The sequence below is a fragment of the Canis lupus genome, chromosome 17 (genome assembly GCF_011100685.1).
Source record: "Canis lupus familiaris isolate Mischka breed German Shepherd chromosome 17, alternate assembly UU_Cfam_GSD_1.0, whole genome shotgun sequence".
NCBI classification, from domain to species: Eukaryota; Metazoa; Chordata; class Mammalia; order Carnivora; family Canidae; genus Canis; species Canis lupus.
In genome coordinates this window covers 33,704,649-33,726,790 of record NC_049238.1, presented here as the reverse complement: position 1 = coordinate 33,726,790, position 22,142 = coordinate 33,704,649, and the positions used below count along the sequence as shown (strand labels likewise).

At 41.3% G+C, this 22,142-nt stretch overlaps 1 long non-coding RNA gene across 1 annotated transcript; it reads right to left on the bottom strand.

The window, feature by feature from the left end:
* Positions 1–16,264: 16,264 nt before the first annotated feature.
* Positions 16,265–19,527, bottom strand: LOC100683827. Its single transcript, XR_005371870.1, has 3 exons — positions 18,933–19,527; positions 18,719–18,853; positions 16,265–16,831 (listed from the first exon to the last, which is right to left on the bottom strand). It is a non-coding gene; the product is annotated as an uncharacterized LOC100683827 (long non-coding RNA).
* Positions 19,528–22,142: the final 2,615 nt, after the last annotated feature.

Genomic DNA, 22,142 nt, shown 5'->3' with positions numbered 1-22,142 from the left:
CCTGCCAAGCTGTTTTTGAGACTCAAGCTTTAGTGGATTTGGTTTTCTGTTTGTTTTCTGTTTTCATGCAGTTTAGAAAATTGGTCTGTGACAACCTTGGGGGAAATAAGCCTGCCTTGAGCTCTGCCAACGAGACGGCCAGTCCGGGAAGAGGCCTGGGGGTGGCTGGGAATCAGCGTGGAGAGGTTCTGGGAATCCTTGCTTCTGTGTTCTTTCCTTTGGTTTTGGATTGGATGCTCAGGCTGATTTGATATGTGATATCCAAAGGAGGTAGGATGGGCCTGGGGCTAGCCTTGTCTCCTATGGGTCCTCCCAGGGAGACTGGTGCAGACTAGTACAGCACGTTAGGGTTCTAGAGGACACAGATATGTCTCTTCAAATAAATGCCTGGGGGTGGGTGCTATGAAGGATGATACCTCTTCCTGGTACATTTGATTTCTCTGCTATCTTTGGGTGTGGGAAGCCCCAGAAATCAATTTTTCCCACATGGCTCCAATATGCCATGCCCTTTCCCCATTCTCAGTAGCTCTTGTCTAGGCAGATTTCCTTTCTGGAAGTAATCTCATCTGGGGGAAAGTCTGGGCAGATCTCTTTTCACCTTGGGTGGCAGTTGTTATTATTCCTGGGCATGTGGACCCAGCCAGCCGGGCTCCTGATGACCAGTCAAGGTGTGGGCAAGCAGGAAGGGGGAGCTAGTACCCCCAGGCAGGAGTTGGTTTGACTCTTGACAGTGGAGATGGGACTTGGAAATTGTTCTTTGGTAAATGCCAGTAGCAGCATGCATGCCTGCTCTGCCACCTACCCCAAACACTATGTCATCCATGTCTTTGGTGTTCTTTGCCTCATCTTTCACTGTTATTTAAGAATCTTTCCTTTCGTTCATTTACACAAGAGTGTGGCCTTCATTTCAGCCTCTCCTCAGAGAATGGTTCTAGGCTATGCTGCTGCATTCTGAGTCTTTGTGAGCAAGTCAAGATTTCTACTCTGGCCCCAGCATCTTGAACAAATTTTAGCACATTCTGGAGGACCCCGGGAATGAGCATACTGCCTCCTTATCACCCTGGGACTCAGAGGCCTTCCTGCCCATTGTACTCGGCTATTGACTGAATATTTGTGCTCCCCTCCCCGCACTGCCCCACAAAGCATCCCAACTGTGATGGTATTAGGAGGTGCAGCCTTTGGGAGGGGAGGCAATTAGGTCAAAAAGATGGCAATCTATGAATCAAGAAGTGAGCTCTCACCAGACATCGAATCTACTGAAGCCTTGATATTGGAATTCTAGCCTTCAGAATTGGGAGAAATAAATGTTTGTTTTTAAAGCACATAGTACTGACCACGTGGCTTGGATATAATGCCTTGCACAAGCTATATAAGCCATAAGTGACATAGTGACAAAGAGGCATTTAAATCCTTGTCTGATGTCAAAGCCCTTCCTCATTCCTCTGCATGAGGTGTTCATGAGCTCAGGAAGAACAGAGGGTAGAGTGTTTTGGTTGTGTGTGGAGTGTTCTGCTCCTAGCCTCGTCAGTTGTTCTGGCCTCACCTCATTCCACAGCTCCAAGCCTGTGGGAAGGCACTTGCTTATGAGCTAAATCAAAGCAAAATTCTCTTGGTCACCACTGTTGGGGTTTAGTCAACTATACTAAAATATACCTTTAATCTAAAAAGGTAGAGGGGAAAAAAAAAAGGTAGAGGAAGGGAGGGAAGTACCTAAAAGAAACCACTGGAAGAATTTATTAATTTTGAATTCTCAGTGTTTGGTAAGGCATAGAAGCACATGGTGGCATATTTCAACTGAGCCACATCTTGAAGATCTTCCAACATGGCTCCTTTAGCTATAGGAAATCCTTTCTCTTTCTGTCCCTCTTCCTTGTCCTCTCCTCACCTGGAAAGAGTTTGAGGCAAGTGTCTCTGTCATGACCTAAACCTAGGCTGGGGTGCCTGAAGTAGAATCCATGGATGAGCATCTGGAGCCTGTGAATTTCCAGAAATTGAATAAAAATGTGATTGCATTGTTATATATGCTTTTTAAAATTTTTTACTGGGGAGTGGGTTCACAGATATAATCAGATTCACAGAGCAGTGACTTCAAATGTTCTAAGAAGCCACGGAGGTGAACATGACACTTCGTGTGAAAAACTTATTTTAGAGCTAAGTACTAAGACAAGTTTTGCTTGCTCTGAAGGAACTGATCTGTTCTCTCTTCCTTTAATAATTTTTCTATACATGATACCATTAGAGCATTTCTAATTTATTCCATTTTTATTTTATTGAAATGATTCCTACCTGGATCAAGTCAGCTTTGTGGACCTATTACAGGAAGAGTGACTTCATTAATCAGTTTCTTTTTCTAACAGATCAATCAGTTAATGTTCTTGCCATATGGAATTTTCTCTGGTGTCTATGATATAAAGTGAATGTAGAGTGACAGAGGGAGAAAAGGGACAAAACCTATCTTTACTGAGAGTGAGCTCAAATGTCCTGGGGGAACAAATGGAGTCAAGCAGTAGGCTCAAAATATCCTGTTTCAGTGTCTTTGCCAGGTCCTGGAGTAGGAGGAAGCAAGCCCCTCAGAGAGTGAAAAGAAGTTGCCACCATCCCATGGGCAGTCGTGCCTTTACCAGGAAGGACACAGTCAGTAGGAAAATGCAGACTTCAGTGAGTCTTAAAGACCCCTGTTTACAGTCTCCAATCGCCCTAGTGAGGCCCTAGTATGACATATCATGAAATCACCCTTGTCTGTCGCATCCTGTAGATTTCCCTCCATCATCATGTGACTTAGAACAGTTGCTCTCCCTGCAGTACCAGGGTGGCTCCTGGCTCAAGTGGCAGAGCCCTCAGAGCAATTCCTAGCTTTAGACACATCCATGCTAGATAACCTTATGGGCCTCACTAACTTATTTGAATAACTACTGTTATTGGTTTTTAAAAAAGAAGTGGTTTGGTACAGTGGAAATAATATGGGATTTGGAATCAGTCAACCCTTGCTCAAATCCAAAAGTGATGCCAGCCACCTTTGCTAAAAGACACAAACACCGTTCTTCCTCACTCCTCACCCAAGGGGAGGACACAACCAAGGATGTTTACTGGTGTATTTTCTCTCACTGTTTTGGATGTTGCAGCTGCGGCAAATGAGCCTGGTAGAAAGGACACAGGGAAATCACTGGACTGTTTTGTTCTGATCTGGGTGTTAAGCCTGTCTGTACTGGGCTTATACTTGGTTCAGTCCAGCTCACCAAAGTAAGTGTAGGGCTAGAGTCCCAGACAGAATAAAGTTTTCTTAAACCTAGTATGGTTGGTTTTTAGGAAACATACTTAAAAGATGAGTGATATTTGACCTTTGCTTTTCCCCCTCTATCTCACTAATACAGATGTGATGGCTGGAATGCTAGCAACCACCTTAGAATATAAGGACGTGAGGGACATACTGTAGCATGACAGAGTGATAAGCTGGATGCCGAGGATAGAGGAAATGCCAGATAGCCTTGGATCATCAGGTTCTAGCATTCTTTTAATTCAGAAAGAAATAAACTGTCTTGTTTAAATCATGGCTACATTGGAATTTTCTGTCACGTATAGGACCTAACCCTGACTAATCCAGTGGTTACACGTTTGGTTTTTAAAGTCAGATAACCTGGGTTGAAATTCCACCACATAATTTTATAGGCTTTAATGTGGAAAATATCTTAACCCTTAAAAGCTTCCAGTTTCCTTGACTGTGAAATAGGGGTCATTATCGTACTTATCTGATAACTGTTATAGGTTTAAGAGTAGTACGTAATGTATATAAAGTACATGATATGTGTTCAACACTCAGTAAATGTTTCTGTTATGTTGTTACTATCATCATCATCATCATCATCATCATCATCATCATCCTAGGGCATCTGTAACCCTTGGAGGACTTCCCAAGGATGGCCATGGAAGACTATGAGTCATATACTCAGGATTCTAGAGCCTATGTATCTTCATCCATTTCCACAAGTGAAACAACTCCTAATTCTGGGAAGTCACTTACCCTCTATGAAGCTGCCCTTCCACGTCTAAAATGGGGCTAGTGATACTTTGTGGGCTTGTTGGGAAGGTTAGATGAGCAAATATGAGCAAAGCCTCCAGAGCACACCACAGATATTATTAGGTCCCATCCCTGCCCTATGGACACTTGCTTACACACCTGAGAGGTAAATGTGGGGCCTCCTCACCTCACATCTCCTGCTCTACTCCTAGCCTGGGTAAATTGCAAAGTGAAATGGGCAAGTTGATGGCTGTAGGTGGTGAAGAGCCAGTGGCTCATCCTAGAGTTATGCAGCCCAATTGTGAAGACTCAGGCCAGCAAGCCAATGGGTGCAGGTAGTAGGAAGTCTCTCAGAGTCAAAAGTAGAGGACAGAAGTCTTGGGGGGCAGGGGGACAAAGGAACATAGGCAAGGTTTAAAAGTAGTGTTGGAGGCCTTAGTGAGAGGACATGTCACTGCTTTATTATTATTATTTTTAATTTTTATTTATTTATGATAGTCACAGAGAGAGAGAGAGAGGCAGAGACACAGGCAGAGGGAGAAGCAGGCTCCATGCACCGGGAGCCCGACGTGGGATTCGATCCCGGGTCTCCAGGATCGCGCCCTGGGCCAAAGGCAGGTGCCAAACCGCTGCACCACCCAGGGATCCCTGCTTTATTATTATTATTTCCAGATCCAATTCTGCAGTTCATGGGGGAAAGAGGCGTCAGGCAAAACAGTAGTTCTGTGAAGATAATACTCATCTTAAAGAGCTGTTTATGAGGCTATAACTAAATGAGATAATTGATACAAAGGTATATGTGGCATATAGAACAGGCCACCTTTTCTGACCCCATCTTCCATCTACACTCACAAATTCTTGCTCCCTAATGAGTTTGCTGCACCTCACAAGGTCCCTTAATACATCTACAGGTGCCAGAGCTAAACCCTAGGACTGGATGGTTTCGTGCAGGGTGAGCAGAAGCTATTGTAGAATGTTATATAAAACCAAGTAGATGGGGATCCCTGGGTGGCGCAGCGGTTTAGCGCCTGCCTTTGGCCCAGGGCGCGATCCTGGAGACCCGGAATCGAATCCCACGTCGGGCTCCCAGATGCATGGAGCCTGCTTCTCCCTCTGCCTATGTCTCTGCCTCTCTCTTTCTCTCTCTCTGTGTGACTATCATAAAAAAAAAAAAAAAAAGCCAAGTAGATGCAAAGACCATGGTGGGAACGGGGCCTTGGAACCCTACAATAGTCCTGCCCTTGAAGCCTCTCCCATCCCTGCAACACCTGGATGCTTCCCAGTGGGTATCATCCTTCTGGCACAGAGCTGGGCTCTCTATTTCCTCCTTCATCACCCTTAAGCAAACATAAACCCTTTTGGATTCATAGCTCCTTCCTTTAAACATTAAAAAAATTTTAAATTTATTTATTCATGATAGACAGACAGAAAGGCAGAGACACAGGCAGAGGGAGAAGCAGGCCCCATGCCGGGAGCCCAACACGGGACTCAATCCCAGGACTCCAGGATCGCACCCTGGGCCAAAGGCAGGCGCCAAACCGCTGAGCCACCCTGGGATCCCTAAACATTTTTTTAATTGAAAAAATAAATTTAAATTACAGAGAGGTATAGAGGAAACAATACAATAACATCTCATAGCTAAGTTTAAGTGAATATTTGCTTACATTTTGTAAAAACAGGGTACTGATCATGCTAAAATCTTCATTGAACTGCTTTCCAATCTCATCTGGAGACAATCTCTATCATGAAATTGATGTGCATTCCTTCAAGCGATTGCACTCCTTCAAGTGATTTGCACTCACTTTATGAGGATGTGTCCATATCGAGACTGTGTATTTCTTCCACTTTGGGAATCACACATTGTTTTATTATTTATGTTGTTTCCCTAACATTTTTAACACCCATACTTCATATTTTGTGAACAAACTTTAAGTTAATTGATATATCTATTCTCTTCCTAAGTAAGACATAGAACTTAGAATGCTTTAACTTGGCTCCTGTTTTCCCTGGTCTATTGTTTCGTTTTACCACGTTTTTACTCACCATTTGTCATTACTAGTATTTTTTAGAATCTGCACCTATTTAGACTTACCAATGTGTTCATAATTTCTTTTGCACACAATTGCTTCTTACCATTCCATCTCACTTTTGATTTTTTTGAAGTCCTCCTGTGGTAGTTATTCTGTGAAGATCTGTGTTTAGTTAACTCTTAATCTTTCTCTGAAAGTATCTTTCCTTTGTCCCTCATCTCAGATGTGGGTCAGCTGAATATAGAACTGCAGATGGACTTTTTCCCCCTTAGCACTTTTTCAGATATTATTGTCTCATCTCTGGCAGCTATTGTTGCCAGTAGGAAGAATGATATCAATCTGATAGACATTTCTTTGAAGATAATCTTGCTCTACTCTCCAGTATCTTTAAAAGTCTTATCTTTCCCCTTGATGTTCTGTGGTTTCATGAGCATGTGTCTAAGTGTGTATTTGTTTTTACTTATTCTGTGTGCTTTTTCAACCCAAGGCTAAGAACCTTTTTTCAAATCTGGAAGGTCCTTAGCCATCATGTCTTCAAATCTTACCTCTCACTCTATTCTGTGTTGTCTCTTTTTTTACAGCACCAGCTGACAGAGAATATTAAAACACATTCTTTATGTTTCTCAATCTCTTTTTCATATATTTTTTCATTTTCATATGTTAAAAATGTCCTTACTATGTTTGTGTTGTATTCTGGAGGATTTCCTCGCATGTGCTTCAAGTCACTGGCTTTCTCTACAGCGATGTCAATGGATGAATTAACCAACCATTAGAAATGGTTGTTTTTTAATTTGAATGATTATGGTTTTTTTTCATTTTTAGAACCTCATTTTGGTTCTTTTTCCAACCAGCACTTCTTTTCTCATACTGTCCTGTGCTTGTTCTATGGATTTATGTTCTTCTTCTAGCTTTAGAATGCTTTAGGCAAACTTATTTTAAATTCCTTTTCTCAATGCTCCATATTCAGGAATTCCTTTGGATTGATTTTTCTCACTTTTAGCATTTGCATCTCTCTCCATGTGCTTTGTTTTTTTTAAAAGATTTTATTAATTTATTTGACACAGAGAGCGAGCAAGCAAGCACAGGCAGGGAGAACAGCAGACAAGGGGAGAGGGAGAACCAGGCTTCCCACTGACCACTGAGCCCTATGCGGGGCTCCATCCCAGGACCCTGGGATCATGACCTGAACCAAAGGCAGATGCTTAACTGACTGAGTCACCCAGGTGCCCCATTTCCCCATGTGCTTTGTAACTTTCAACTTGCACTTAGTAGGAAGTATCTTCTACAGATATTGTGTATTCTCTAGGGATTGATGATATCCCTCTAGTGTAGTTTTTACATTATAGACTTCTCTCTTCTAGATCAGTTTATTTTGTTGACTTTGGTTATTTCTGGTAAGAAGTGTGAGAATTTAGTTTTATTCTAGCATTTACAGAGTAAGTGTTCTAATTTCATTCATTAACTCTTTTTTCTTTCCCCTTGTGCACACCCTGGAATGGCCAGGCTATTTCTCTGCTATAATCTTGAGTAGTAGGAGTTTTTCCAATGGCAGGGGGAGGAATTATCTTTTCCAAAATAATTTCTGTCCAATTTCAGCTCCTTGTGATGAATAGAACTGTGGCCTTGTTTTTTGTCTCTATGTGACATCAAAGGCCATCTAAGACAACGCATATCACGCTTGTGTGTGCATATGGAGCACCTGGAGAATTTTTCAGAAAGGAAGATTCTGATTTAATAGGTTTGGGGTGGGCCTGAGATTCCGCATTTCTAATAAATTCCTGGGAGATACTGATGGTGGTGATTCAGGAACTGTGCTTGAAGTAACAGAGGCTCCCAGCATGACTCTAGTCAGTTATCTCTGTGGATCTAGTGGCTTTACCTCTCACTTTCTGTTCACATGCTCTCTTTGTTTTGAAAACTGGAAAGTTCCTTCTTGAGAGTCCTTTTAACCTTTGGCTATGAATCCAAGGCTCTTGCCTGTTTCAGTAAAACTCCACTTACCCAGTGTTTTAATTAGGACAAAGTATGGCTATAAGACAGAGAAAAAACCCAAATAACTGAGGCTTAAACTAGGTGAATATTTATTTTTCACTCACATACAAGGATCCAGAGTTAGGGAGTGTAGGGCTGCATGGTAGGTCCACAATTATCAGGGATCTAGGCTCCTTGCATTTTGCTGCTCTGTTTTCCTTGGTGTTTCACCTCAAGGTTTAAGATGGCTGCTAGAGCTCCAGCCATCACATTTACATTCTAACCACAAGAAAGAAGAGATAGATTAAGAAAGGCAAGCCTTTAAAGATTTCCTAAAAGTTACAAATGTCAGCTCCACTTATATCTCACTGGCTAGAACTCAGTCATATGTTCACTTGTAGTTGCAAAGGTGGCTGGGAAATGTATTATTTATTCTAGATTGCCAGATGCTAGCTAAAAATTGAGGCTTCTATCGCTAAAGGAGAGGGAAATTGATAAGCAACAGTCTGCCATAATCAGAATGTAGTTTTCTAGAATCCTAAGGCATTCCCTTAGCCTTGAATCCAGAAAGGGGGTGGGTAGTAGATGGTGGTGGAGATAGGAACGACCTCCTTGCAAAATGGCAGCCTTGGAGCTCCAGTAACCATGGCCACAAATTTTTGAAAATGTTAGGTATTCCAAGAGGAAACTATGCCCTCAATGAGTCTATTGCTTGTATAGATGGAGAGCAGAATCTTAATTATGTAGTGATGTCTATAAAATGTCAGCATTTTCCCTCCAAGTCTTGCCAAATCTTCCAGAAATAACCAGGTGACGCAAGAGAAAAGAAAGAAATAAGAGACCCTGACAAGCTGGAGCAGCGGAGGCTGGGGCAGGAGCAGACAGCCTGTGAAATGGGACCTGAGCCAATCTGTGAGAATTCAGAGGAACAGCCACCCCATGGGTCAGCAGTGGAGTGTCTGAAGACTCAGATGGTTCTCCTGAGCATGAGTGCCTGTGTTGGGTTACAGTCAGGTTGGGGAGAGGTAGAGGGAGAGAGAGAGCAAGAGACAAGATCTGAGAGTCATCGTGTCACACTTCAGAGCCTCTAGCCAGGCTGAAAGGTGCTGGGCAGTGTGAGTCAGAGTCTCAGGGTGGGTAAGGGAAGGTAATTTTGGCATATAAGTAACGATATTGACTTCTATGGTCAGAGCCCGACCCAAAGACTGTGGCCTGTTATTATGATCATCTCAGTCACCAAGTAAATGTCATGCTTTGTAACATTATAGACAGCACGTTAGCATATTAGGGACTCAGAGAAGTTCTGTGGTAAAGACGAAACAACTAGTTTGGGCCTCGAGATTTGTTTTTTTTGTTGTTGTTGTTTTTTTGTTTTTGTTTTTTTTGTTTTTTTGAACTATGGTGTCCCTTTTTCCTGGAACATCAGTTAACTGCCTCTTGGCCTGGTGTCCCTCACAGCACCCTCTAGAAAATCATGCCACATACAAGTGAACCAATTGCTTGGAAGAAACACTATTTTTAGTACAAATTCAGACGGAATTACCCCTGAGGATACTTAATAACGAAAACACCCGTGTGATGTAATGAACAATGTCTTCAGCAGCCTTGTTACCCCAGGTATAATGGTGCTTTTCATGGGACCGTTTCTTGTAATTACATTAAAAAATGCTAATGGCATCACACCAAGAACAGGTCAGCAAAAACAATTCTATTGGGGCCAATGTGATGTACTCCAGGTATCTGTGTTGTGGCTGCTCTGGAGGGATCCCGGGATTGGTGTTAGAAAATCTGGAAGCATGGATGAACTGCTTATCCTTCAAGCAATCCTCTCTGGATAGTGTTTTTTCTCAGTAGGATTTTTAAATAAATATTCAGTGTTGGGGCTTTCAAACTGTACTTCCCAGCTGGACCTTGAGGGCAGCCCTCTTTGTTGTACTGAGTATCGCTCCACATGTCTTAACTTGAGAGTTGAGTATGGGGGAGGTTGGCGTCCCTTTGGAAAACTGAGACCTCCTGTCACTGCCCACCAGCAAGACCAGGACTCTGTTCTGAAGTTGCCTTGAGCCCATTCTAGTGCATAAATGGATGGGCAAAAGGGGTCCCCAAGGCCTACCTCATTTAGCACAGCTGAAGGAGTGCCCGTGGCTAAGAATGTTTAAGACTGGTATAACCAGACTCTTGCCACAGCCAAATAAAATGTTGGCAAAACACCAGAGCATGCCTGGCTTTGGGCAGTGCTACTGTCAGGACCCTATCCAAGACAAACGCTACGTTAGTGCCAAGGTAACTAAATGAAGTAACTTGTACTGGATTGTTATTTATGAATCAGTTAAAATGTGGACTGCTTCTCAGAGATAACATGTTTAGTTTTAGGACAGTTGATCTGAGGACTTTCTGGAAATAATTGCCTTGTATGGCAAATTTATTTTCAGGGCACCTCTAATCTGAGACAATGAAACATCATCTACATTACAAGAATGCCTCTTATTGTTCTGCATGGTAGCAGAGGAGTTTGGGATTGGCATCTTGGATATCCAGGATATGTCTAGGAAATAAGCTGGAGAGAGATGATTCTAGAACACATCCCTCTAAGACATGTCTGCATACTTTTTACATCCAGAAACAGAATTCCACTGCCATGGACTGTCATCCCCACCATTCAGAGGTGTTCCTAGATCAGTATCAACAGTCTACATCCTAAGTAGCAGCCTAGGCTGGTGTCCACTCCAGGTCAACAACAGTGGCATATAATCCAATTTGCTCTAGGGACGGAGTGTGAAAGTGATCTGGGACGCAATAGGTGCATCTGAAGCTTGCATGCTCCCTAATGTGTAAGAATTTGGTATTTGCTGAAATACACATTTGATGTGTCCACAGAGCACACCTGGGGTGGGGAAGGAGCCTCTTACTAATGGTCTCAAGCATTTGTATTCTGTTTTCCATCATGGAAGTGAAATCTTCAATGTATGTGTATACATGAGAAACAGCTCCGCCCCCAAAGCCCACTCCCTTTTTTTCTTAAAGACTTTGTTTATTCATGAGAGACACACAGAGAGAAGCAGAGGAAGAAGCAGAATCCCCGCAGGGGGCCCGATGTGGGACTTGATCCTAGAACCCCAGGATCAGGACCTGAGCTGAAGGCAGACGCTCAACCACTGAGCCACCCAGGCATCCCCCTGCCCCTTGAACCCACTACTCCTGATGGTAGTGAAGGAACTGAAGAAGTTTAGGAAAGGAGATATTTGGGAAAGGTTAGAGTGGAATACCAGCCATACACATGTCACATGCCCTCAGGTAGTAATTTAGTGAGCAATGAAGGTGACATTGCCAATGATGGAGAAAATGACCAGATTACTCAATAATGAGATTGGGACCACTGGAAATTTAGGAAAAAAAAAAGCTCTCCCCTTTCCCCTCATGTATAAAAATCCATTCTGGATGGAATAAGGAGCTAAATGAAATAAAATCCCAAACAACAATAATAACAACAAAAACTTTCAAAATATTTGAAGAAAATCTAAGTGAATATTTTATTTATCTTGGAAATAGCAAAGAATGCTGGAAAGGAGACACCTGTTATATTTGACTACATAAAAATAAAATATTTTGTCCAAAACAAAAAGACACCATGAACAGAATTAAAGGACAAATGATAGCCTAGGAAAGAGTGTTTGTAACATATATGACAGACAAAGGGTTAGTAACCACAAAATAGAGTTTCTATAAAATAACAATTAAAAGGCAAACAACCCCATAGAAAAATAGACACAGAATAGGAAAAAGCAATTTGCAGTAAAAAGTTAACAACGGGATGTTTTTCTTCTAATATCAGATTGATAAAAACTTGATAAGGGCTTAAAATATTCTGTGTTGGGGGTGTGGGGGCAACTTTTGGTGGTGCGGGGTGTCAACCCTGCCCTTAGGACGGCAATGTGGCCGAGGCAAGCCAAACTTGCAGTGTATAAATCATCTAAGCCAGGTAAGCACTTGCACGTGAGCCCAAAAAGGCATGTCAAAGATGTATTTTGCAACATCATATGAGGAAAGATTTAGAAACACCTGAAATGATCTTTCATAGGTATGTCTCTAGATGAGCTGGGGAGGAGGCTGGCGAAGGGGAATGTCTACTTTCTCCTCTGTCTACTTGTGTGTTGTTTCACACACGTATACATACACAAAAGAATGCTGTTCATGTATTACTTGCACATTTAAAAAACAAAGAAAATCACTCACAGAATGGAATGTAATCTTATGCAATGGCTTAGACATCTGAAGTGAGGGAATCTGTCATTCTTCTAGACTTTCACTCATTTATTTGTAAATATTTTTGAGTGCCTTTGATGTGTGTGCATAGAAACTAGAGAAAGCAGTCAGTAAAACTATTTCAGTAAGTTCTCTGATTAGTAATTGTATTAGTCAGCTGGGACTTCCATAACAAAACAGCATAGGCAAGGTGGCTTAAACAACAGGGACTTGTTTTCTCACAGTTCTGAAGGCTGGAACCTGTGATCAGGGTGCCAGGTGGTTGGATTCTGGTTAGAACTCTCTTCCAGACTTGCAGACAGCTACCTTCTTGCTGTGTCCTCTCATAGCAGAGTGGGGTTGTGGAAGAGGGATGGGGGAGGGAAAGAGTGAGAAAGAGGGAGGAGAGAGAAGAGAAGAGATCTTCCTCTTCTTCTTCTTCTTTTTTTTTTTTTTAAGATTTTATTTATTTATTCATGAGACACACACACAGAGAGAGAGAGAGAGAGAGAGAGAGAGAAAGGCAGAGATGCAGGCAGAGGGAGAAGCAGGCTCCATGCAGGGAGCCTGATGTGGGACTCGATCCCAGGTCTCTAGGATCAGGCTCTGGGCTGAAGGTGGCACTAAACCACTGAGCCACCTGGGCTGCCCTAGATTTTCCTCTTCTTATAAAGCCACTAATCCCATGAAGGTGGGGCCCTCATAACCTCATGAACCCTAATTACCTCTCAAAGGCCTCATCTCCAAATACCATTATGTTGGAAGTTAGGGCTTCAAACTATGAATTTTGGATGGAAAACACAAATTTTAAGTCCATAACAATATATCCTATAGGGTATTAAAAATTAAAATTAGACAGAGACATCAAGGAACAATAGATGTGAAATTACAGAGTTAGCTCATTACCCAGCAGAACGTACGAAGCAAACAGAACTGTTGACACCATCTTATCCATCTTGAGAATATGAAATGGTTGTGGCACTGAAGAGAGGGAATAGATCAAAAAGGAGATTTCTCTGGAGAGAGCTGTTGCAGTGCTCTGACTCCTTCCCCACTGTGTGCGTGTGTGTGTATGTGTGTGTGTAAAAGACACACAAAGCAGATAGAGACACCATCCATTCCCTCCCTTCCCAAGACAGCTTCCAGCCTAAAGCCAAGTGGAACAATGGAGAGGGAGGAAGACATGTTCTTAAGTTTAATTATTAAATAGAAATGGACATTCGAGTTACTGAATTGGGACTGTATCTGTCGTTTTAAGTGACTTTGTGTGTCAATCGTCCAAGACTGAACTAAAAAGCCATGGACCAACAGGAGTTTTTATTCAGCGGTAGAGGAAGACTACCCACATGGAATCAGGTTTAAAGGGATAATGGGAAACGAAAATAAAATTGTGCTTTGATTACATCATAAGTCATGCGTGGTCAATGTACCAGTTACATATAATTGCTCATCAAGCAAGAGGAAAACTGTAGAGTCAGTGCAAGGGAGGGTGATGTGTGGTGCCAGGCTGCACACTGGATACCTGTGGCTTTTCATGTAAATGTGATTCTTGAGCGGCCAGGAGTCTGTCTAGGCTTAGCTGTGTTCATGAATTTGGAGATTCACCAAGACCCCTTGAGGTACCCCTTGCAGATGCCAAGGGTTTACTATGGTGCATTTTGGAAGGATTTCCACTAAAAATATCCAGTTAAAATTATGCCTTGGCACCTAAGGGATTAACCTCCATTTATCCAGAAAATAAAGCTGTCAGATTGGAATTTACTGCTACAGTATTTTGAGATTCTGCTAAACCATTGTAGTCTCCGGAGAATCATGAAAGCCCCTCTAAAGCCTTGGAGAAGGCGTCTAGAAGACCTGTTAGCCCTGCTGGCCCTGGGGAGAATCTCTCCTGGCATTCACTTCCATTCTCCTTCTTTCAAGATTCAGCTCAAATGTCATCTTTGTGAAGATTTCCCCAGTTCTATGGCTATGTCAACTACTTCTCAGGGTTCCAGCTGAACCGTTCACATACCTGTTAATGCTTTTGTATCACATGGTACATATATATTTTCTTATCTGCCTCCCCTATAAGATCTCTGCTTCCTGAAGGTGAGAAATACTGCATTTCATTAGTTTTAAGATGTACTCCCCTCCACTCAATTACATTTCTGAAATTAGAATAGCTTTTGATGACATGTCGTAGTTTAATTGGCAATATATCTTCTCTGTGGTACTAATTTTTTTTAGTGGTACATAAAATAATGATATATCTCACAACCAATGGTGACTTAGAGTCCATGAAATATGGCACATCTAATTCACCTTTGTAACCCTGAATAGCTAGTATGCAGCCTGGCACATAGGAGGTGCTCTGTAAATGCATGAAACTGACAGATGCTGTGGTGACAGATTTCACCAGCAGTAATCGCTGATCTGAGTAATTCTGGCACTAGAGAGTAAAGTAGTGAGGTGCAGACTTTGAGGACTGCAAGCAACTTCCAGAATGTTGAAGGGGGTGTATTAATTAGGGGAACCAGAGCTGCTGTAAACAATAAGATCCCAAATGACTTAATGGCTCAAACTCAGTAGAAATTTATTTCTGGCTGACATTAGCTGTCTGTGCACCTTTTTGGTGGTGGCTGTTCTCAGTGTGATGTGTCAGGGATACACACTCTTTCTGTCTTGTGGTGCTATCGTCCCTCTGGGCCTCGGATACCATGTCCAGATACAAGGCAGGAGCAGATGCTGGGAAATGTAATTCTTGGCTGGGCATCCAGTTCCCAGTAAAAACCCTATATAATGGAGTGGGAGCATATGTTTTGGTGGGCAGCTAACTCTCTCTACCATAGGGGGCCACTGGACTCTTGCCTATATCAGGCAGGGTTGTCTGCTTCTTGTTGCCAGTTTAATTTTTGCTTCTGATTCCAACTGTATTAGCCAAAAATTTCTTAGTTGCAGGAGACAGAAACCCAACTCTGACCAATTCTGGTAAAAATGGAAACAACCTGATTAGGTGTAGTTGGATCCAGGAACTGAAATAAGGTCAATCAACTTTCCCTCTCTCCTCTTTGCTTTTCTATGCTGGCCTTAATTCAAGAGCAGGAACTTTCCACATGATAGAAATGAGAAAGATGCCTTGCTTCCTTTCAGCCCATCATCTTAGGAGGCAAGCGCTCTTTCTCACGGATCTCTAGAAGTCCCCCTGAAAAGGACTCTTTTTGGACCTAACTGGGTAACATGAACACTCTTCCACCAATGGCTGTGTCCAGGGGGAAATGGTGTGTTCTGAGTGGAGAGCTTGGCAGCCCCCTCCACCAGAATCACCCGCAGTGAATAGGGGAAGGAGCAGCTCCGAACAGGTGTTCACGGTTTCCAGCCACCACTCCAGTTTCATCTCCAGGCACTCCAAATTAATGCCATTTTCCAAAGCATACCACACTACTTCACAATTCTATATTGTATCCCCTTTCCAAAATGACTTCTTTCATGTTTTCCCCCATTTGTCCAGCAAGACCACTTCATAGTTGTCTTTCCTCGCCATTCCGCCCTCACACCAGCCAGCCTGGTTACAGCCACTGAAAAGGATTTGCATCCAAGTTGACTGAGATTTGAGGCTGCATCTGGGGCCCAAACAAAAGTGAGCCCTGTGGTTCTGCTGTGCTGGCCGCACCCACATTTGGAAGCTGGCTGTCCTGGAGCGCCTGCAATGTGTTGTGTCGGCTGAGGTGTAAAATGTCATCTTGTCCAAAACAAACAGCAGTGCCAGAGAAACCCTCATCCCCATCACACAGGGACTGAGTGGGGGAGAGGGCTGCAAAGGGTTGGCTGCCCACAAAGCTCCAATTAGCCCCCAAATTATCTCCTGCATCACGTGTGCAAGGATTTCTAACCAAAATTTGCTGGAAAATGGATTCTCAATGCTTCTGTCTATTTACCTAATACTTAACCCAAGGATAACAACACACATACAAATTTAAAATAAAACACATGTTGCGTTTTTTTTTAAATAAAAATTTGAAACAGATGGTCTCTTTTAAGACAAATATTTATTCCCCTGACATTTTTTTTTCACTTACATGTTTATATTTTTAAATATAGGCTTTATGCAGAGACCTTAGAGATGTCACGATAATAAAATCCATGTTGTTCATAATTGTCTATTTCCTAGAAATGCAGGGCTGGAAGCAACCTCAAGAAGCTATCTCTGGCATCCCCCTCTTCCAGGCAGGCCAACGTGCGACCAGCTGAGACCAACTGGTGTTTATTCTGTTTATCTTGGAGACTTTTGAGGAAGGAAGCTGTAAACTCTTTCTTACTGAGTCCATGGACTCTCCACTGGGTTGCGGATCTCTTGGCTGGGTGAAGAGTTCTTGGATAGGGCAGAGTTCAGAGCAGAGCTGCTTGGGGAGATTTCTTCCCTGCTGTCTTCTGAGTTACACTCTTGTCAGTCCCACCCTGTATTTGCAATGCAGCTACTCAGACTTTGTCACCACATGCTTAACTTGGGTTCCATTGTCACCCAATCAGATCCCTTCGTACACACCTCTGACAGGGCCAGCTCTTATCTTGACCAGGGCCATCAACTTTTCTTCCCCTAGGATAGGTGAGGGTCCAAAGGGGGAATCAATAGATGTATGACATGTTAGGCAGAAAAAGATGGATACTTTTCAGAAGTTATTGAGGAGAGGGAGACAGCCCTGAGCCTGAAGTATGTGATTTGAGAGTCTTTTCTTGGTGAGAGGTAAATTGATTTTTCTGTATTCTTGTAACCAGTTAGCTTTTGCTGTGTAACAAACCATTCCCAAAGGGTACTGACTTAAACATTAAAAAAACGGTTCTTTCTCACTATTCTGTGGGCAGGCTGTGCAGATTGTGTAGGAAGTGGTTTGAAAACCTGGATCAGATCTCTCTTTTGCTTAAGGCTCTCCTTACACAATGTTATGATTATAATAACATCCGAGTTCCTTACTATGACTTACAAATGCAACATGATCTGGTCCTCGCATTTCCTACATCATCCTGTTACTATCTTCTCATTGCTCTTACCTACTAAGTTCAGCCAGAATGGTCTTCTCTCTGTTCTTGAATATATACATATGCCATGTTAAAGCTCTATCCCTTTCCCACTTAGAGCTTTTCTGCTTGGAATGTTTTCCCCCTTTCTCCCACCCCCCAGGCTTTACAAGGCTTTTTATTTTGATGTCAGCTTAAATGTCATCCCTCAAATAGGGATCATGTCATCTTGATCATCTACACTAAGGTAGCTAATGAACCACTTTCTATCATCAAACCATTTGAATTCTCTGCATGTTTCTTGACAGCATCTAATGATACCTCCATTTATTTATTTGTTTCTTTTTATCTATAGTTTGTCTCCCATCTCTGACTAGAATGTTAGTTCTAGGACAGTACCTTGTCTGTCCAGTCACTATGGCATATCCATCATCTAGGACTTTGCCCGGCACATAGTATGTGCTCAAGAAGTATTGGGGGTGGTGGAGGACTCTGACTTCATCCTTTAGGTCTTAATTTCTTTTTTCTCCTTGACTTAATTGTCAAACAAAAAAGAAAACCCTCCATTAAATTCCTTAGGGGTAATATAATCTGGTTCCTTCTTTATAACAATTCCCTGAAGCATAAGTACTTACTACCTGATATGGACATGTACAAAATAACTGCTGGAGAATCTCCATTTGCATTGGTTACTTAAAATAAATTCAGGAACAAAAATGAGAACTCTAGGAACACAAAGTTAAGTTACATAGCAATGAATTATTTTGATGATTCCTTTTATGGCAATAACTTCACAATGTGACCTTTTCTTAAAAATATTTTAAAAGTTAAAAAAACTTCACCCTAACCAAATATTATCAAAGGGCTTATGATAAAAAACAATAGATGCCTATCCCACTTCACTCCCCTATCTCCTGTCCTGCTATTGAGAAAACTCTTTTTATCTGTTCCTGTTTTTAGTTCTAAATAATACGCTTATATCATTCTTCCTTGAGTTATCAACTTCAGACGTTATCTTTTGACTTCTGGTTATGATGGATGAGGATCAAGCTTTCTATAATTTTCTTTCATGTTGCAGGCTTTTCTCAGTATCTGGGAAATCCCTGGCTGTCATTTATATGGGAAGATGAGGGACTAAGCAGTATGCCTGGGGCCACTGGGAGGCTTTGGTTGGAGTGAGAATGGAGGCTCGGGTGGGTGCTTTCTGAAATGCTATGATTTCTTTGCTTTCTTTACTCTGAGGTATCATCAACAAGCCTTGCTACTTCTGTTCTCCTAGACAAAATTCCCTAGAGAAGAGCTCTCCTCCACTGTTCTCTCCTCTGTTCTCCACCCCCAACCCTATATACACACACATCTCCCTTCTCTCTCTGGCCTTGGTTGCAGTCCATTCTGTCAGCCCAGTGTCAGTCACCATTCTGTATACAGATTTTAAGTTACATGCTCACTTTACACTTTTATCACCCACCTTGTCTGATGTTTCCAAGTCTTGACCCTTCCCAAGCCACTTCCTTTGCTTCATCAGCTCTTCTTTATTGGCATTAATATTTCCAGAAATGGGCTGAAATTCTTCCTCTGCTAAAGGACTCCTCTCATTTTTGTCCTGTATTCAGGGTTTATAATTTAAAAAATTAGTTTTCATGGGGTCTCACAGAAGAGAGAAAGTGAATGCATGTGCTCACCTGCAATCTTTTGCCAGAAAATCTTGATTCTTCTTTTACTTAAAAACTTAGGCTGTTCAGTTTATATCTTTATTATTTCTATCAAAGATAGTTACTCTATAGACTGTTTTTCTGGTCAGCTCATGATGTCCTTTGTCCAGCTGCAAAAGATAGACTCTTCTTAGCTTGTCTCTGCTCTGCAGTCTTGGAGCTCCAGCCCAAGCAGGTGATCTCAAGGTCTTTTTTCCAGCTTTGCAAGTTCTTGGTTATTTTTACTGCCCACTCAATGCCATCAGCACATTTTCTGGGAAACTTTTTTTTTAAAGTAAGTTCTACACTCAACATAGGTCTCAAACTCATGGTCCCAAGATCAAGAGTCATATGCCCCACAGGACTAAGCCAGCCAGGTACTCTGGGGAAACTTTCATCATGGCAGCAAGCTGAGTTTCTTTTATCAAGCCAGAGGCTTCCTGATGGTGGAGTCGCGTTGTACAAACTAGAGATTCCCAAGGATGTGATGATGATTTCATAATTAAGCAGGGCTTCCTTATTGGCAGGAGTGCTTCCCTGATTAGATTGGAGGCATCCTATTGGCTCCTATATCTCTTGTAGGACTAAGAGGTGTGAGATTTTTGGACATTTGTAATGAATACAAATAGTGGTAGGAGTAGGGTTGGTGGCAAGGGCAGTCAAGTGACACAAGCCTAAGAAGGTAAAAATAGCGTTGCTATCTGGGCTGGCTGGCTGGCAGCTGGCTGTTGGTCCTAATCTCAGAGAGATGCTGTCTCTCACCATATTTAGGCATCATTGACTTGGAGAGCTTGAATTTTATCTTTCTGGGATAGCTCTGGCTCTTTCAAGGGAGTCTATATAAGCAAATGAACCAACCAGAGACCCCCTCATCATACAAAACTGTTGCCCTCTGAGATAATAATTAATAATAATAATAATAATAATAATAATAATAATAACTAAGTGTCCAGAAAAATGCAGCTTAGGATTAATGGAAATGTCAGAGGTTGTTGGGCTCTGACATTGTGAAGAAGAATTCACAATTTAAGCTATACTTTTAGCTTCCTCAGAGGACTACAAAATTCTAATTTGATCTAATTCTAGCCTTTATTGGAAACTACGAATGGAAAGTGAGGTAGTAGGTTTAAGACACGATGAGTAAAAGCATAGCTATGTTTAAGAAAAAGATGGAAACAGAATTGGTATCAAGACCAATGCTTTCTAAATGGGAAATGAATTAAATATGCAATAACAGCAAATATGTTGAGTTATATTACAAGCATACAATAATACACAGCCATTAAAATCTTACTTGTAGAACACTTAAATATATGGAAAATTGATAAAACTTTATGTGTGGTGTGATTCTATTGTTATTAAAATATGTATTTTGTATAATGCATGGTTTTGTTTTTGTTTTGATAAGCACTCTCAAGGTAATAAGTGGGCTTAGTTTTCTATTTTGAATTTTCCACATTTTCACCATTAAACTAGTGAGCATGTATTGAAATAAAATAATACATAATATATGGTGTACACTAGAGGTTGCAAACTTAGATTTCTATAGAATTCAGAAATGCAACAAAGAGGAGTAAAGTGGGCTGAGTTGAAGAAAAATCAGCTGCTAGAAATGTAATCAAGCTTTCTTTCATTTTTATTTGAACGTTGCATAAGCACATAACATAATACAAACATGCAGGTATTAGAGATTATATATTACATTCAGAATTGAAAAATATAACATTAAAAAAGAAATATTTAATTATTATTATTTTTCTTTCATAACTCATTACTCCTTTGCTATATAACCAGAAATATGACACTTTTTCTTTTGCCCCAACATGTCAATGTCAGGTCTTGCGTTTCACATTGCGATGTGCTGTATAGAATTCAGCCTTGAATCCTTTAACTGAGAGCAATAGTTTTATTTAGTTTCATAATGGGAAACAGCTGTTCACGGCTGAACACGGATAGAATCTTTGATGGTTTTTATATTTAGGGTAACTACTCTTGAGATATTTGTAGAATTTTGGCATTCTAATGTTGCAAAATTTAGTTTTGAGGACTCAATTGTGGTTCAAAAATTCCATTTGCCATAATCTTAATTAAGAAAGGTGAATTGAGGGGTGTTTGGCTGGCTTGGTCGGTGGAGCATGCAACTTTTGATCTTGGGGTTGTGAGTTCGAGCCCCATGTAGGGTATAGAGATTACTAAAAAGTAAATAAACTAAAAAAAAAAAAAAAAAAAAAAAAAAGAAAGCTGAATTGAATAACAGAACTTTATTTTCATAAAATTAGAACCTTTTTGGGCACCTGGATGGTTCAGTTGGTTAAGCATCTGCCTTTGGCTCAGGTCATGATCTTAGGGTCCTGGAATGGAGTCCCACATAGGGGTCTCTACTTCATGGGGAGCCTGCCACTTCCTCTGCTTCCCTCTTTGTTTCTCAGAAATAAATAAATAATTTTTTAAAAATTAGAACTTTTTTTGAAATCTTGTCTTCAACCCCACAATTTTGGGAGAGCAATTTAAGTGATCACTTTCATTTCTAAAAATTAATTTTAGCATAGGAAAGTGGACCAGGTTACTCCTTGCCAGATGAGTTTCCCAAAGATATAATTTCACTATGAATGAGCAAATTTGATAGTGTATTTGCATAGTTGTGAAGATTCTTGCAGAGAAGTACCCAAATGGGTTAAAGAGCTCATGATACTTTCTTTTTAAAAAAGATTTTATTTATTTATTAGTGAGAGAGAGACAGAGAGAGAGAGAGAGAGAGAGCAAGGGAAGAGGCAGAGGGAAAGAGAGAATCTCAAACAAACTTTGCGCTGAGCAGGGAGCCTGACATGGGGCTCCATCTCACAACTCTGAGATCATGACTTGAACCAAATTCAAGAGTCAGATGCTTAACTGACTGAGCCACCAGGCACCCTGCATATGATATTTCTTTGATTCAGTCTTTGCTGGTGACTTGGGGTAAGCATTTTTTGTTGGATGATATGAGTAATTTAACAATTTTACAACTGTTTTTCCCATCTGCAAATAAAGACACTAACATTATACACCAACTAATCTTAATTTATCAGAACCAATGAATGTTATGACTATTATGTGTCTAATGCACTGAATTTTATGCTTTCAGCCATGGGTGTGAATCCAATTCACTAGGCCACGATATGTTCCATTTTGTTTCTTATTTATCAGCACAATTCCTGGTGAATT